At 43.8% G+C, this 7,893-nt stretch overlaps 1 pseudogene; it reads right to left on the reverse strand.

Annotated features, from left to right (window-relative positions):
- Nucleotides 1–200: 200 nt before the first annotated feature.
- Nucleotides 201–6,528, reverse strand: LOC112072303 (uncharacterized; annotated as a pseudogene).
- Nucleotides 6,529–7,893: the final 1,365 nt, after the last annotated feature.

The raw sequence follows: 7,893 nt of genomic DNA on the forward strand, positions 1-7,893 counted from the left end.
TAGCATACCGTAAGTATAATGTACTTAGCGTTTTATGATTCTTGCCTAGATTGTAATGGACACGTGTGTAAAACACTTTTGAATGTGGTACCGAATATGAGCTAGCGCCATACAATGCAGTCGGGTTATCACGTAAGCGTCTGTCACTCAACTGACGTATGGTGTTTAAGACACCTGGGATCTTGGAGTACCCGAGATGCTACGTGTGATGCTACGCGCCAGTATCTCCCATAAGTGTTCATTTGGGTGGAGATCTGGTGACAGACCGCATACGGCTCACATCGTTTTTAAGCTCAAACCATTGTGACCACCCATTACCTATGGATGGGGGCATAGCCACGGTAGCCAAAGTAAATGGCCTGCCAAGCATGATAGGTTGCTAATTACTCAGGAACCACACCTGTGGAATAACACTTGTTTAGGCCCAAAAACAACAAGTTACCCATTAATGATGAGATTCCACCGGGGTCGGGAGTCACGGTCCTCATTGAGGGTGGCCCAGCAGTGGTCAAGCACCAGCGCTATCTTGGGGTCAGAGGACCTGGTCAGCTCCACCTCAAAGTGCAGAGGTTGTCTAAGGTACCTCACCACTGGATAGTCCTCCTCCTGGTGGAACGTGTTAACGAATCGGCTGGAACAACGAACGAGACAACCGTGGGCACAAAACAGCGAGGTACCATCTCAACTTCCATTAACACACGTTTATCAATACTGTTGTGCCCCGATAACCCCCCCCCCCCCAGAGGCTTCTGACAAAATCCCAAATCAGCTCCTCACCGTTACTCCATAGCCACACCTGTAGATCTCAGAACCAAGGTATATATCAAGGCTACATTTTTGGAATGGTTTTGTAAAGGACACCTTCCAGATCTATATTCCATTTCCAGATCATCAGGAGTGATTAGAATTTAGAGGCCAAGTTGAAATTCTGAATTTGTGCACGCTTACCCTGAGCGAGTCTCATTCTGACCATTAGTCGACCCGTCCCAGTCTCGGCAAAAGCTCGTTGACGCGCCTGGTGAGGAAGGCCAATGTGCGAGTGATGTTGACCACATAGTAGCAGGGAACCTTTAACCTAAAAAGAGGATGTAGGGGAAACTTCAAGCAGTTGAGTGGACACACTGGTAGTAGAGCACATTTTCCCTGTATACAAAGTTAAAGTTTTGAGCAATTGTGAAGAAAAAAACCTATAAAATAACAGCTACAATTGTGATGCGTAATGCACTTACTGATATTCCTCCTCTGAAGACGTCGTGCCATTCAGCTCACCTCAAGTTCATCTGGCAAGGAGATTTCGTTCTCATACGCATGACATTGTTGATAAACTATGTAGTAGAGGGGGAATTGATATTACAGCCTGCAGAAGCAAACAGTCCGTAAATACACAGTACCCATCACCTCAGGGTAATAGTCATTTTACCTTCCTGGTTGCCACAGGAGTTGAACGTGAAGTGGAAGTAGGCGAAGCGATCGTCGCTGTAGGTGGGACCACAGGCGGGTCGCTCAGGGTCAGCTGACCGGGGTTCAGACTGGGAGCAGAACTCCACCTTGACCGCCAGCCAGTCATCGTTCCGTTAGAGAAACACCTTGGGGTGGGAAGCAAAAAGGACAGGTTCTGTATTTGTTACACTTCATGAGCACAGTAGAACCAATGGAATAGACCAAAAGTGCAAACCATGCCCATCTGGCACTAATATTAGACTACAGTATTTGCAAGGAACCCAGGTTAGGTAACATGTCAAACGACTATTTATCGGAAGTAATTGTTTGAGAACCAACCAGTCAAGTTTTGAGGAAGCTGCAAGCCAGGGAAAAGTATTTGATGGTCATGTTGTTGTAAGGATTCAACAGAGCCACATCCAGTCTGCTCCTGACAGAGGACGGGTGAACCGACTGGGAACCAATGGAGGTTCATTAGCATGCATGTATACAGGGTAAGGAAAGAGGCTAGCTGCGCAATTTAGGTTAACATGTTTTGGGAGAGCATCGTACCTCAAACACTGCGTCCGCGAAGAGAAGGGAACGTGATGGTGAAGGTGCGTCGCCCTCTGTTAAATACTGTTGAGCAAGCTCATGGTTAAGCAGCCGCTTGCCAACCAAGACCACGAAAAAGGATCTTGTTCCTGTAGTCCACATGATGTGAAAGTTCTCCTGATCACAGTTGCCAGTGACTGAGGGTGGCACTACAAGACAAACAGGGTGTGTTTCATTAAGCACAAAAAACAGAAGGTACTACTTGAACTTGTCCAAGGAGAAAACCTTGTTGTTCAGAAATAACACGATCCTGGCAAATCAGGAACAGGACACTGGTCCAAATACTCTAAAGCTTAACATTTTCTGTAGAGAGACCGCATAGGAAAAACCTACAGTATGGCTATTGGCTTTCACTGCAATCATTAACCAGAGGAAGCCATTCAACAGTAGTTTGGCGTAGCAGAGACATACCATGTCCAGCAGTACAGGTCCACAACAGCAGAGTGAGAGAAAGGAGCGACTCTGGAAAGACGACCAGGCCGTAGATCAGCGAGAGTGAAGGTTGTGACACCTTGTTCCGCCCTTCTCTGTAGTGAAGTTAAAAGCATTGGTCAATTGATAGCATTATTGTTGTAACAGAACTCTATTCAAATCAAGTGAACTAAGTACATATGGGGACTATTAAAACAAACTATATACTTAAAGTAATGTTGCCCTCATTCCTCTAAATCAAGCACTATGGCAAGTGAATGCATACAACTCCAAAATAATGGAACACTGAGAAATGAGGGAACAAAGTACATTTGCGCCATTATTTATATTTTGTTGGTGGCCCACTTATTAGGGCATGTACAAATCACTGCGTGTGGCTTGCATTTAACAGAAACACACCTCCTTAAAGACCACCGGGTCTGAGAGGGCACCTCCATCCTGAAGCTCTTCAAGGGTGTGTCCAGGGATCTCTGCTCCCGAACATTGAAGCCTCTGGCGTTGCACTCTGCAACAGTTAGCACCATGGTGGGAAAGGTGATGTTCAGCAGCTCCACATCAAGGTTGAAGGCCCCAACTCAAGCACAAACACTGCCTGCTCAGGAACTGTGTCTAAGGGCGTGTCGTTTCATTGGCAAACAAAAAAACATTTGAAATGCGTACAATGGAAGTCGAAAATGGACATTTGTTATTGCCTCCCCGTTTCAGTACATTTTCTTCTGTTTTGTGCCTAATGAACAACCCAGGCATCCCAAATTACCATAGGCACTATTTAACTAAACCAGACTCACAGTTGCGAACTTGTGGAGCCTGGCCATCAGGGTGTTGTGATAGGGAAGGACTTTGTAGCGTGTGTCCTCGTGTGGCGACCTCCGCATCCACAGCAACTCAAGCATGGGCTCAATGGTGTAAGTGACAAAGTACTGGTCATCCTGAATATGGCTCTGTAAAGGGAGACGAGTGAATCATTCAGGCTGTAATACACAAGTGGAGTGCAAAAACAGCTAAATGTTCTACAAGCCAGAAAGTATCCGACGATACTGTGTGGTTTGTCCTTCAGCCTCTGTAATTTAAAAATATCGGTTACCCGACTTTAGAGAGCTGGTAGGCATATGGTTGTCAACTTGCATTTCCGGCGGTGTGTATTTTCAAAGCAACCGACACGCAAAACGAGTAACGAGTGTAAGCGAACGTTGCTTGCATTCAGTTGAGTGCAAAGCTACCGGCTCCCTAAAAAGTCAGGTAAACAATACTTTATGTGTATATTTGGTCTCAAATCAAGCGGCTGAAGACAAACTGCAAAGACAAGCGGTAGAGTATGTTTAGATGTCATTTTATGCAACATTCACCCGATTTTGCAATCCAATGTGTCAGGCTGTATACACACACCAACAATCCATTGTATATTAGCCTGATAAGCAGACAATTGCTCAATAAAAAATTTTACACAAGACAACATTTCTAGGAGTTATCCCATGAGATGTGCAAAGGGTTACTGCAAAGCACTTCAACTGCTGCAGTAAAAAGGGCTCTACAAATAAGATTTGATTTAAAATTAAACAGGAACATTACTCATCCAACGCGACCTTGAAATAGCCGCCAACCGCCCCCACCGGAATTTCAACATAATATGAGCCTCTGTGACTAAACCGAGTAGTTTCTGGCAGCCATTTCCTCAGTGTCCAGCCTCTTAGCGTCAATTCCCATGTACACCTCCAACATGGTGAAGGCATCAGAGGAAGAAAGTGGTATGTGCTTGGGCATGTACCAGGTGATCACTTCTGGAGTAAAGGCCACGCGCCCTGCAGTGAACAAGAAACCAAGTACACATCATAAACAGACATTTTGCAACTGAAAACAAATGTGCCATTATTTGGAAAAAGTTATCCCAAACATTTCCCCAACTGAACACAAATCAAAGTCTTGTCTGGAGCCAATTAAGAACTGGGTTAAGATCTTAATTTGCCAAGTTAGTCCATTATTTCACACTCAACCTGGTGTTGGACAAACAGCCGGGCACTACTCGAGTAACCAGCCACTTCTGCTCAAAGAAGGTTGAGGTTGAGAGCACCCGCATCGGAACCCCAGCTACCTGTTCAGGGGCAACCACACCAGGGCCGTGTTCAGTAGGGCACACCGTATAACAATATGTTGCAGAGTTGCGTAGGGCCACCGTTCAAATGTTTGCTCTACTGAACATGACCCAGTTCATGGAGGAAGTGGAGAAAGTCAGCTTACATTCTGGAGGTATGTCTCCTCTGCTTATGAGGGCTTCTTAACACAGCCGTGTGGGAGTGTTGGCTATTGCATAGCCCTTTCTTTGGACCTCATCACACTCATGACCTTCTTGCTAGACTAAAGACGACTGCTGTCATTTTGTATCCTGAAGCAACAGCCTGTCTCAGGAAATGAAACAGGAATTAACAAATTGTCAAAATGCACATTTTGTTTAGCGCCATCTGTAGTGAAACAGAAACGAAAATATGCTACCTCAGCTCCTTCCGGAAGTTGCCGCTCCTTGCTTCGGGCCTCCAGTGGGCTGTTCAGGACGGTTTGGATGTCTGAAGAGTCCTTCTGACGACACCTAGAAGAAGAAAGCATTATCCCTATGCATTTCTCCCTCCCATACAATACAAATCAAGGCCATTCTCAATCGTCCACTCGCCTCCTTATTTAAGGAGGGTAATTGAGAGAGAGTCAAGACCCTTACGTTGTCACAGAAGCAGAAGAAATGAAACACTGGACAGTTGTAGCTCTAGACAGATCATTATTTTACAGGCAGTGACACAGCCGGACTGTAAACATGTCCTTTGGGCATGCTCTGCTCACTTGCCTCCATGTAGTTGCGGTCGCACAGAATCTCTCGGGAGGTCCAGGGTGTAGCTACAGGTTTGCCCACTCTATACACAGGGTCTTCAGTCATGTGTTCCTGCAGCCTGAACTGCATGACCAAGCTGAACATCTTTAATCCTAAAATGAAGGGGAAGGAAAAAAAATTAAAGCCTGTCATTATATAGCAGAAAAAAATAATTCAGTTGACCTTCATGACTATAGACTGTGGCAAAATTGCCTATATGAATGCAGCTGGCACTGTATTGAAGCCACACTACAGGAGAAGAGCGTAGTACACATCACTCAGTCTGTATCAGAAAGTTGGCTGGCCTCTGAAACCTCCATAAACTTTGCTGCTCTACTTACGTCTCTTATAACTTAGATAAAGATAGAGACCCAGGGGGTTAAAAACTGCTTAAATTTTCTGGCACCGTACTTCTACTAACCTCCATGCTCTAAAATTGTAGAATTAGCAACTCAGGCTTATTGAGGACCTTTACTGAAGAAGCGTTTGTTTTCAATGATTACATTTTTATCTAGTGATGCAAATATTGACTGTATCTTGTGTATACAGGCTCATCTGTAAAGAGTCTGGTCTCAGCATGACTCCTGTCAAAGTTAAATAAAATGACATGCTACATTATGGTTGCAATGCAGTGACACTGAAAAGAGCAAAACACACAGTGCTTAGGGTACCATGTTTTGGGAAAAGCAGTTTTAGAAAGCAAAAAACATGGCATTCCCCATGGGGTCAAATTTAAAGTGAATCCACACTGAGTAGCAAGCCAGGCGTCAGGTTATGATTGTGTGTCATCTGAAGGGAGGAATGGGTTGAACACAATAGTTGACAAACAATCCATGAATTATGAAAGGGAATCATAAGAGACAAACTCACTGAAGACAGCATCAACCTCTTTAAAAAGAGGAGCGACACTCAAACGAATAACGTTACCAAGAGCATTCAGCGTTGAGGTCATCTGGAATGGAAAGGTAGTTAAAACCAAAAAAATATATATTTCAAACGCTTAGCTTGGAACTTGTAGGGAAAAATGCATACTTATAGAAGTGTCTGTTGTGCTTTTGCCCACAGCTGCCAACAATAGGCAAAACAACCTGTAAGGCATTTGACAAATTATATGATTGACTAAAAGGAGAGAAAACAACTCAAATGTTTGCGTGCATAAGACTCTTCCAGGCCTGCTACTACTTACCCTGAGCTAAGAAAGGAACCATTGTAGAACAAGATTGTTTCGATAAATACACAGCTACAGAATCTAATATTTGACCCAAGGTGTGCAGCCTACAGCCAGGGTATCAACTTTTACCCTATGACAAAGCTCCCCACATCACTGAACCCCAAAGGGCTGCACATTTTCTTTTTATTCCCCCCCTACAAAGCTGATCAAATAATCAACTAATCATCAAGCTTTGTTAATGTGAATCAGCTGTGTAGTTAGACAAAAAACCAAAATGCACACCAAGTTTGGAAAAGCTTCCCCTGCCCTACGAGCCTCTGGTTTTCTGTTCTAACTGATAATTGACTTGCACCCCACTGGTCAGTATCTAGATCAGTCCCGATGACAGAGAGAAACAATGAGAAAGCAGTGAACTGGCTTTGAACCCAGAGGTGAGGTTTGAGGCTATAACTGTCCTGCTCCTCACATTTCACTGTTGCCCACGCGTAATGAATGAGGGGTTATGCTGGATGTAACGGTGTGAAATGGCTACTAGTTGGGGGTAGTGCACTGATGCGTTTCATCGGTGACGTCACTTGCTCTGGACGCTTGAAGTAGTTGTTCCCCTTACTCTTGCAAGGCCGCGGCTTTGTGGAGGATGGGTAAAGCTGTTGTAGAATGTGCAAAGGATGTTCACTGGTCGGGACAGAAGTAAAATGTTACACGGCAACATTTAATTTGTCATCGATCGCTTACGACCAGATGTTTTTTTTTTTATTGTTCATTACTTCAGGACAATTAAGCGACAGTTGACACCACGATGCCGATGTTTACTTTCGACAATAGATTTTCTTCCGTTTTCCGCACAACAGACTTGTAGTGGGTAAAATAGTAAAACCGGGATAGATTTTTTTAATAGGCTCCTAAGCACATCACTCCAGTCAAAACAATCTCTGCGAACGTTTCGATCCAATAATGTTAAGTCTGTCGATGGAATACATACAAAAAATTCGTTAAAAGAGAGATATATAAAATATAACTTGTCTGACAGTTAAATGTAGGAAATTCCAAAATGCAAAAAAATGTTTTGGAAATGTCTAAAAATAAATATATTATGTGCGTATATATATACTTGTTCTGTAAAGCAATGCAGAAGCAATAAGCATTGGCAAATGAGATTAGAACACATCAAATTAATCGTGAACATGAGGGACACAAAGGAGAGATTTAATTAAAAGATCATCTTTTAACACTTTTTATGCGTAAATTTTTAAATGCTGAAAAAAATCTATATGATCAAATGCTGATTGTCGAAGATCTCCTCCTCTTGCGCAGTGATGCTAGCTGCTGAGAGAATCCCCTCCCTCTGTACAGGGACACTGGCTGTTTGGAGGATCCCTCCCTCTGTGCAGGGACACTGCTG

The sequence above is a fragment of the Salvelinus sp. IW2-2015 genome, unplaced genomic scaffold, assembly GCF_002910315.2.
Source record: "Salvelinus sp. IW2-2015 unplaced genomic scaffold, ASM291031v2 Un_scaffold1884, whole genome shotgun sequence".
NCBI lineage: Eukaryota > Metazoa > Chordata > Actinopteri > Salmoniformes > Salmonidae > Salvelinus > Salvelinus sp. IW2-2015.